The 7,850-nt window shown below is 46.2% G+C and overlaps 1 non-coding gene across 1 annotated transcript; it reads right to left on the bottom strand.

Annotated features, from left to right (window-relative positions):
- Positions 1 to 614: 614 nt before the first annotated feature.
- Positions 615 to 686, bottom strand: TRNAM-CAU (transfer RNA methionine (anticodon CAU)). Its single transcript has one exon. It is a non-coding gene; the product is annotated as a tRNA-Met (tRNA).
- Positions 687 to 7,850: the final 7,164 nt, after the last annotated feature.

Genomic DNA, 7,850 nt, shown 5'->3' with positions numbered 1-7,850 from the left:
TAGATTTAGATATCCGCCACCACACAAAGACCTCACAAAGGAGGAAGCGACCAGCTGGCGCAGACTACAAACAAACTCCTTCCCCAACTTACACCTGCTCAATAAGATGTTTCCGACACAATACAGGGCCACCTGCCCTTGGTGCGGTGCCAAACCTACACTCTAACACATCACCTGGGAGTGCGAACGCAACAAAGCATTCCACAAACACGAACACCCGAGTGCGGAGCAATGGGAGAGTCGGCTCACCAGCAGCGAGCTCACGGCCCAAAGGGCCCTAGTGCAGCACGCGAGCGATGCAGCACGACTCGGTGGAGCCTTGGAATAGGGGCCCACCCTTGCTGAAGAGGAGTCTCAAGTCGCCAGCGCCAAGTAGATGAAGACGACGGAGACCTCGTAACCGCGAAACTCTTGAAAGACTCAAAAGTTTTCACTCACTCACTCACTTATATTTGTAGTTAACGAGAGTAGTCTTTTTTTTTCAGGGCGATAAACACGAGCGCGCAGCACAAGAGAGCACTACATGGACTGCAATTATGTCTATAAGACACCAAATTACTGCGCTGATAAGCTCTTCCTGTTAAATGGGAGCGAAATAAAATAAAGGAAACATGTAGCAGAGCGTGGTTTCGATCCACGGACCTCTGGGTTATGGGCCCAGTACGCTTCCACTGCGCCACTCTGCTGCATTTTTTTTTCTTTATTGCCATTCTTTGACAACTGAAACAGACATACAGATCGCGTAAGGATGATATGTACAGTGCTCTGGTGATATAACCGCCTGCCGTCATTTGGCAGGCGTGCATTGTTAGAACCGCTTTAGACAGACGAGTTCATCTAACAAGGTAGCCCATTCAGGCTTATCTAGTCATGCATTGCAAGTCTCGCGCAAGAACAAAATACTTTCAGTAAAGTGCTCTCTAGCTGGGCAATAACCAGTCTTTCATGCCTGACGTCCATGCGTGTTTTCCACAATCTCTGTTGAATCAACGCCATAAGCATATCATAAGGAACACCACCTTCACTGGCAATTGGAAGGAAACGGATGCCGTACGGTGTGATAGGCAACTCCTTTTTTAGTGTACGTTGCAGAATGTCCCGCAAGAAAAGTGCGTCCGAGCAGTTCGAAAATATGTGTTCGATCGTCTCTGGTTTTCTACACCTGCTGCAGTTGATCGACCATGCGTCAAAGAGGCCTTTTTCTTGTAGCCAAGGTTTGACGGGAAGAGTTCCAGTATGCAATTGGAAGAAAAAAGTTTTAACCCCAGATCGCACTGACACCCGTTTCACTCGCTTCAATACATCTGCTCCTGTGCTCGGTGAATACATAGATCGGTACAAAGGAACAGGCATACAAACATCAACTAGGTCTTTATACATTTTTTTTTCTTCGAGCAATAGCAAGATAATCAAATGAAAAGCGAGCATGCAAGAATTCAAAAGACCAAGCTACCTCCCGTAAAAATCCACGGAGACTTGCGCCATTTGCCGTTCTTGAGGTTACGATAAATTGAGGTAACGGATTTCGTAAACGTAGTTGGCACACTGTTCGCAAGAAGAGATCCTTCTGATCTCGCAAAAAAAAGAAATCTTGAGACAACTTGCCTCAATAACAAATGCGCCAAACCAAGGCCTCCTGACTTCACCGACCGAAATAAGTTAGTGCGGCTCGTTCTCTCCCATGTGGATCCCCATATAAAAACAGCGCATGCTCTGTGTATCTTTTGGATGGTCATCCTTGACATGCACACTGCTTGCAGTACATACCAGATTTTTGCAAAAAGGAAAACATTGCATACGGTTGATCGCGCGAAAATCGATAAAATTCTACCTCCGAACTTTGTTGTTTTAACTTTGCCTTGCTCTAGTTCTTCTTGCCAATAGTCTTTTGTATCATTATAATATTGCAGAGGTACCCCAAGGTACCGCGCAGGGGTCGTGGTGCACTGCATATTTTCAAAAGAATCTATTTTATTATTCCAATTACCATGCCAGATGCCCAATGACTTACTCCAGTTAATAGCCCCCTCCGGTGACCTTGCAGAGTCTGTTCGCCACTTCTACTGCATTAGAGATGCTTTGCTTGTCTCGACAGAATATGGCGATATCGTCTGCGTACGCCAAGAGTTTAACTTCTCTGGAGTTCAATGCAAATCCCCTTATCTTATTACCACCAATAAACTTTAAGCGAAATGGTTCAACGTACAATGCAAAAAGTAGAGACGATAATGCGCATCCTTGGCGGAGTGCTGACTTACCTTCTATCATAGCCGTAGGCTGTTTGTTAACTATTAGGTTCGTAGATACGCCAGCGTAGCACATTTTAACACCTTGCAAAAGAACAGAACCTATTTTGGCATGTTTTAAAACAAGAAAAAGGATTTCATGTGACACCCTGTCAAACGCTTTCTCTGAGAAGGCGTCACAACTTTCCAATATTGTTCTCGCTACATGTATATTGGTGACAATGGATCGTCCTCTTATGCCACATGTTTGGTGCGACCCTACTAGTTGCTGCATCACATTTTGGAGTCTCCGTGCAAGAACCTTCATGTATATTTTATAATCTGTGTTTGTGGGACTTATCGGGCGGTACGCCCCTGTCGACAGTAGTACATGAGGGTCTTGGGACTTCGGTATCAACACCGTGTGACTCTGATGAAAACAAGGGGGCAGCACGCAGTTCTCATACGCTTCCGCAATTACTTTATGAAGGGCAGTGGCTATGTCTTGCTTAAAATCTTGGTAGAAAGCGGCGCTGAGACCGTCTGGCCCTGGCGTTTTTCCGGAACTTAGTGAGTCGATCGCCCATTTTATTTCTTCTAAAGTAATCGGTTCTTCGAGCCTTTCCGTTACTTCCCTTTCAAGGCTTGGCAATAGCGACAGGAATTCAGTATCGAATCCTTCATCGCGAATGCGTTCTTGCCCTAGTAGTTCGCAGTAATGCTCATAAAAGGCCTGTCTTATTGCTTCTTTATCTCGTACAACCTCACTGCCGTATGTTACGGCTGTTATCTCGTTCCGCGAGGAATAAGCTCGTTCGTCCTCGAGTGAGCGCTTTGTCGGCTGTTCTCCGCACCATAACTTTTCAGCGCGTGCGCGTACGACGGCCCCTTTGTATCTTTCAGCTTCGACTAGTTCTAACTGGGATTTAATTTCTTTTATTTTCTTCGTATACTTTCCGGGACTGACATTCTCAACACTTAAATAAAAATTTAAATTATTTTGCATTTCTAATTCTTTTTTCGTTTCCTCTCGGCGCAAGGCACCAGACCTCTCTATGGCTAACATTTTAACGTCTTGTTTGAAATTCTCCCACGCTTCTGCATAACTTTTGCGTTCTGTCTCGAACCATCCGTGAAGGCTATCATTAACACCCATCAAAAATAATTCATCTTCTAAGAGCATAAAGTTAAATTTCCACAACTCCCAGTTAAAACTGGTCGGCTTTTTCGGATAAACTGCAAAGTTGACTAAGCTGTGATCGGTAAAGGAAACATGATTTACTTCATATAGAAAACACAATGGTATTATATCCGCTGAAACGTAGGCGCGATCCAACCTGGCATGACTAGTTCGCTGATAGTGAGTGAATGGTGGCGTCTCTGCATTGGACATCACATCCCCAACATCCTCTAAACTGTATTTTTCTATCGCTACGTTCAAAGACTGCACACTTGCATCATGAATAGGTGGGCTTCCCACTCTGTCTTTTGCATTACAGACGCAATTGAAATCACCCATCATCACAACAATTCGATCACACTGCAAATGGTTTGGAACACTTTCAAAGAAATTCTTTCGGTCGTTCACCTTGTTAGGCGCATACAAGCAAATGACGCGCCACTTATTATCACAGAAACATAAATCACAAACAATAAGCAGGCCACTATCGTCTGTGAACACATTTTCTACTGAGAGGCCTATAGCGCTCCTCAGAAAAAGCGCACAACCACCTGAAGTACCGCATGCGTGCGAAACACACACGTAAAAACGTGACCTAAATGAATGCAACATTTGATCTGTCCCTTCTTCACTATCGACTTTTGTTTCTTGTACACCGATTACGTCAAGATTCTTTTTCATGAGCAGGCGACAAAGCTGATATTGCTTGCGCCTTCCTGCAAGGCCTCGGACATTGATTGTACCAAATCGTAAGGCTGTGTGTAGACGTATTTTCATGGTAATGTGAGGAGGCGCGTGAAACTGAAGTCCTTCTTAAACAGACTACTGACACTCACTTTGTTCGAATGCGACGTCAGTCTTTACATCCTCCCCTCCCCCACCTCAGTACTCACACATACTGCGAACACTTGCTGGGGGCTCACGTTGGTCCCGACGCTGGCCCTTTCCTGCCAGTTGGGATATTAGGCGTCGGCTTGAAGCCCGACCGACGGCCACTCGGTGTTTTCGCAAGCGGTTCCTCGTGGGTTGATCCACTTGATCCTTCGCCCCTTTTCTCGTTAGCTTCGAGTGGACGTTTTACCGGGCCCGCTCCTTTAAGGGGCTCCATCGTGTCCATGGGACTCGGAGAGTGTCCGAGCGATTCCGCAGGCTCTTTGCTTGTCTTGTTCTTGTCATTATTTTCCGCGTGCTGCTCTTTTTCTTTAGCTCGAGCGGGCTTCTCCTCTAATTCTTTGGTGTCCGCTTTCTTCGCTGGTCACGGGTGCCTTCCATTGGATCAGGACGTTGCACCACGCCACCTTTTCCAGCCGTCTCTTCAGCATCGAATGCGTCCATTGTGTGCTCCTGGATGACTTCATCACTTTTGGATGGTCCCGCCACATTCGCGTACGTTCGCACGCACGAGCTTTCGTCGTGCCCGAAGCGTCGACACAAAGCACAGCGCGGTACACGACACTCTCGCCTAATGTGACCAGTGCGATTACACCTCAGGCAGAGCGGGGCACGCCCAGGCGCAACCAGCGGTGTCATGATGCCGGCGACCCGAAGTTGATGCGGGAGGTCGTCTAAGGTAATTCCGGGTTTCAGCTTCATCGATACGATGCGGGTTGACGAACCTTTATCGGTGATGCCTTCCACGCGCCAGCGTTCCTTGAAGACCTCCGTAACCTTCCCAAAAGGCGTGAGCGCGGCGCGGACGTCCTCATCTTGCACGTTGTGAAGGAGCCAGTAGAGCTTAAGCCGCACATCCTGGATGGCTGGGTTAACCACCAGGCAGCGACGCTCCTTAACAGTAATGTCTCCGAGGGCCAGCATTTTCTTCATAGCATCTCGGCTTCTGAAAGTAGCCGCCCACACGTGGTTCATCTGGAAAGCCCCCAAGGCGTCAACCTCGGGAAGCAGACCCAGACGAACCAGCGTGTCTCGAAAATCTTCGACTCGGTAGGGCCTTGCCTTTACGTCTCCGTGAAGAAAGAGCGTGTTGGCCACGCATGGTCCTGTAGGCAGAGGCGGCAAAATAACTTGGTAGTCCTGGCTATCCAAAGCAGCATTCCTGTTACCGCGGCTCGTCTGAGCCGCAAACACCGCCCCAACGGAGCAAGGCATTCTGCGTCCGCACCGAACGGTAGCCGGAAGTACATTCGCGCCACTCTGCTGCTCCTGCATGCTATGTAAATTGGTTTATATTTGTAATGAACGAGAGTAGTTTTCTTCTTTTTTTTTTTTAGGGCGAGAAACACGAGCGCGCAGCACAAGGGAGCACTTCTCGGACTGCAATTATGTCTATAAGACACGAAATTACTGCGCTGACAAACTCTTCCTGTCAATTATTAATGTTTTATGTAACATGTTTTATGTAACATGTTTCATCACAGCTGGCAAGTGCACTCACCTTTTTACAATCATGATTCACCTGTTGTTTAGCATCGCACTACAATTGCTGCCGAGCAATGAATGCTTCCAGTCAGTGACTCATAACACTGACAAGGGAACGGACATACCTGGGATAGTCATACTTTCTTGCAAGGTCACGTAAATGTAACTGCAAGTTTTACGTGCCGTGGTGAAAACGAATTGTGTGATGCTGATGTTGCAATGTTGTCACATGCTTTGCTACCTGAAGCATGTTGTACTACAAGGTTTGTGATGTACTTGTCATCATAGAGTGTGATAAGGTTGACCTATCTATTTCTTGCGCTTTTACGTTAATTTACATCAACCCATTTGGGCATGATGTGACGAGTGTAATGCTGTCACTACACCCGGCATTACATTTTGTTTGTGTTTGAATCCGCATCCATTACGCTTCACTTGCTTGCCTCGCATGCGTATTCACAGAAGTTTTGATACACCTAGCACAAGAGATGGCTAGCAAGCATATTGCCTCGCTCCTACCATTGTACACTGAGCGTCCGAATACACAGAATGCGGCGGTTGTGTTCATTCTGGTGTGTTTTAAGAAAATTTTTCGCACCTTTTGCTGATGGTGACCATGAGTACAGAGTGCCAATCATATGTATTGCTTCCATCAAGTCTGTCATGACTATGATGGGTCAAGAGATGCTTTTATTTCATATTTCATGTGATATTTAAAGAAAAGGCTGCACTTTCACGTTGCTACTGCGTTTCATGTTCCTCTAGGAAAGAAGCATTTTGTGCCAATTTCCCATTACTGTAACGACCAACTGTGGCAAAACAAACACATGTTTGGACATGAGTCGAAAGTGACAACTGCAGCATCTACAGAAAGTGGCATATCACAGGATGCACACAACACATACAAGCTGTTGTAGCGTCGTATTTCTAATGTTACACGAGACAGAAGCACTTTGTGATGTGCATATTGCATAAAACAATGCTAAAACAAGCATTGCCTTACGACTGCTTCACGAGTACTACTGTTAATAAGTGGCAGCCTTGGAGACTCTTGCATAGTGGCGAAGATACAATTGTTTCCGCGGCTGTGGCATTCCATTTAAAGGATTCTTTGTGTAAGTGTACTTCATCATCATCATCACCATCATCATCCTGGTTACGCCCACTGCAGGGCGAAGGCCTCTCCCATACTTCTCCAACTACCCCGGTCATGTAGTCCCTGCATACTTCTTAATCTAATCCACCCACCTAACTTTCTACCGCCCCCTGCTACGCTTCCCTTTCCTTGGAATCCATTCCGTAACTCTTAATGACCATCGGTTATCTTCCCTCCTCATTACGTGTCCTGCCCATGCCCATTTCTTTTTCTTGATTTCAGCTAAGATATCATTAACTCGCGTTTGTTCTCTCACCCAATCAGCTCTTTTCTTGTCGCTTAACGTTACACCTATCATTCTTCTTTCCATAGCGCCTTGCCTCGTCCTCAATTTAAGTAGAACCCTTTTCGTAAGCCTCCAGGTTTCTGCGCCGTACGTGAGTACTGGTAAGACACAGCTGTTATAAACTTTTCTCTTAAAGAATAATGGCAACCTGCTGTTCATGATCTGAGAATGCCTGCCAAACGAGCCCCAGCCCATTCTAATTCTTCTGATTATTTCAGTCTCATGATCCGGATCCGCAGTGACTACCTGTCCTAAGTAGATGTATTCCCTTACCACTTCCAGTGCCTCACTACCTATCGTAAACTGCTGTTCTCTTCCGAGACTGTTAAACATAACTTTAGTTTTCTGCAAATTAATTTTTAGACCCACCCTTCGGCTTTGCCTCTCCAGGTGAGTGAGCATGCGTTACTGCTGGTCCCCTGAGTTACTAAGCACGGCAATATCATCAGCGAATCGCAAGTTACTAAGGTAATCTCCATTAACTCTTATCCCCAATTCTTCCCAATCCAGGTCTCTGAATACCTCCTGTAAACACGCTCTGAATAGCATCGGAGAGATCGTATCTCCCTGCTTGACGCCTTTCTTTATTGGGATTTTGTTGCTTTCTTTATGGAGGACTATGGTGGC

The sequence above is a fragment of the Dermacentor andersoni genome, chromosome 1 (assembly GCF_023375885.2).
Source record: "Dermacentor andersoni chromosome 1, qqDerAnde1_hic_scaffold, whole genome shotgun sequence".
Lineage (NCBI taxonomy): Eukaryota > Metazoa > Arthropoda > Arachnida > Ixodida > Ixodidae > Dermacentor > Dermacentor andersoni.
The sequence above is the reverse complement of the archived record's forward strand: the minus strand, read 5'-3'. Positions and strand labels throughout refer to the sequence as shown.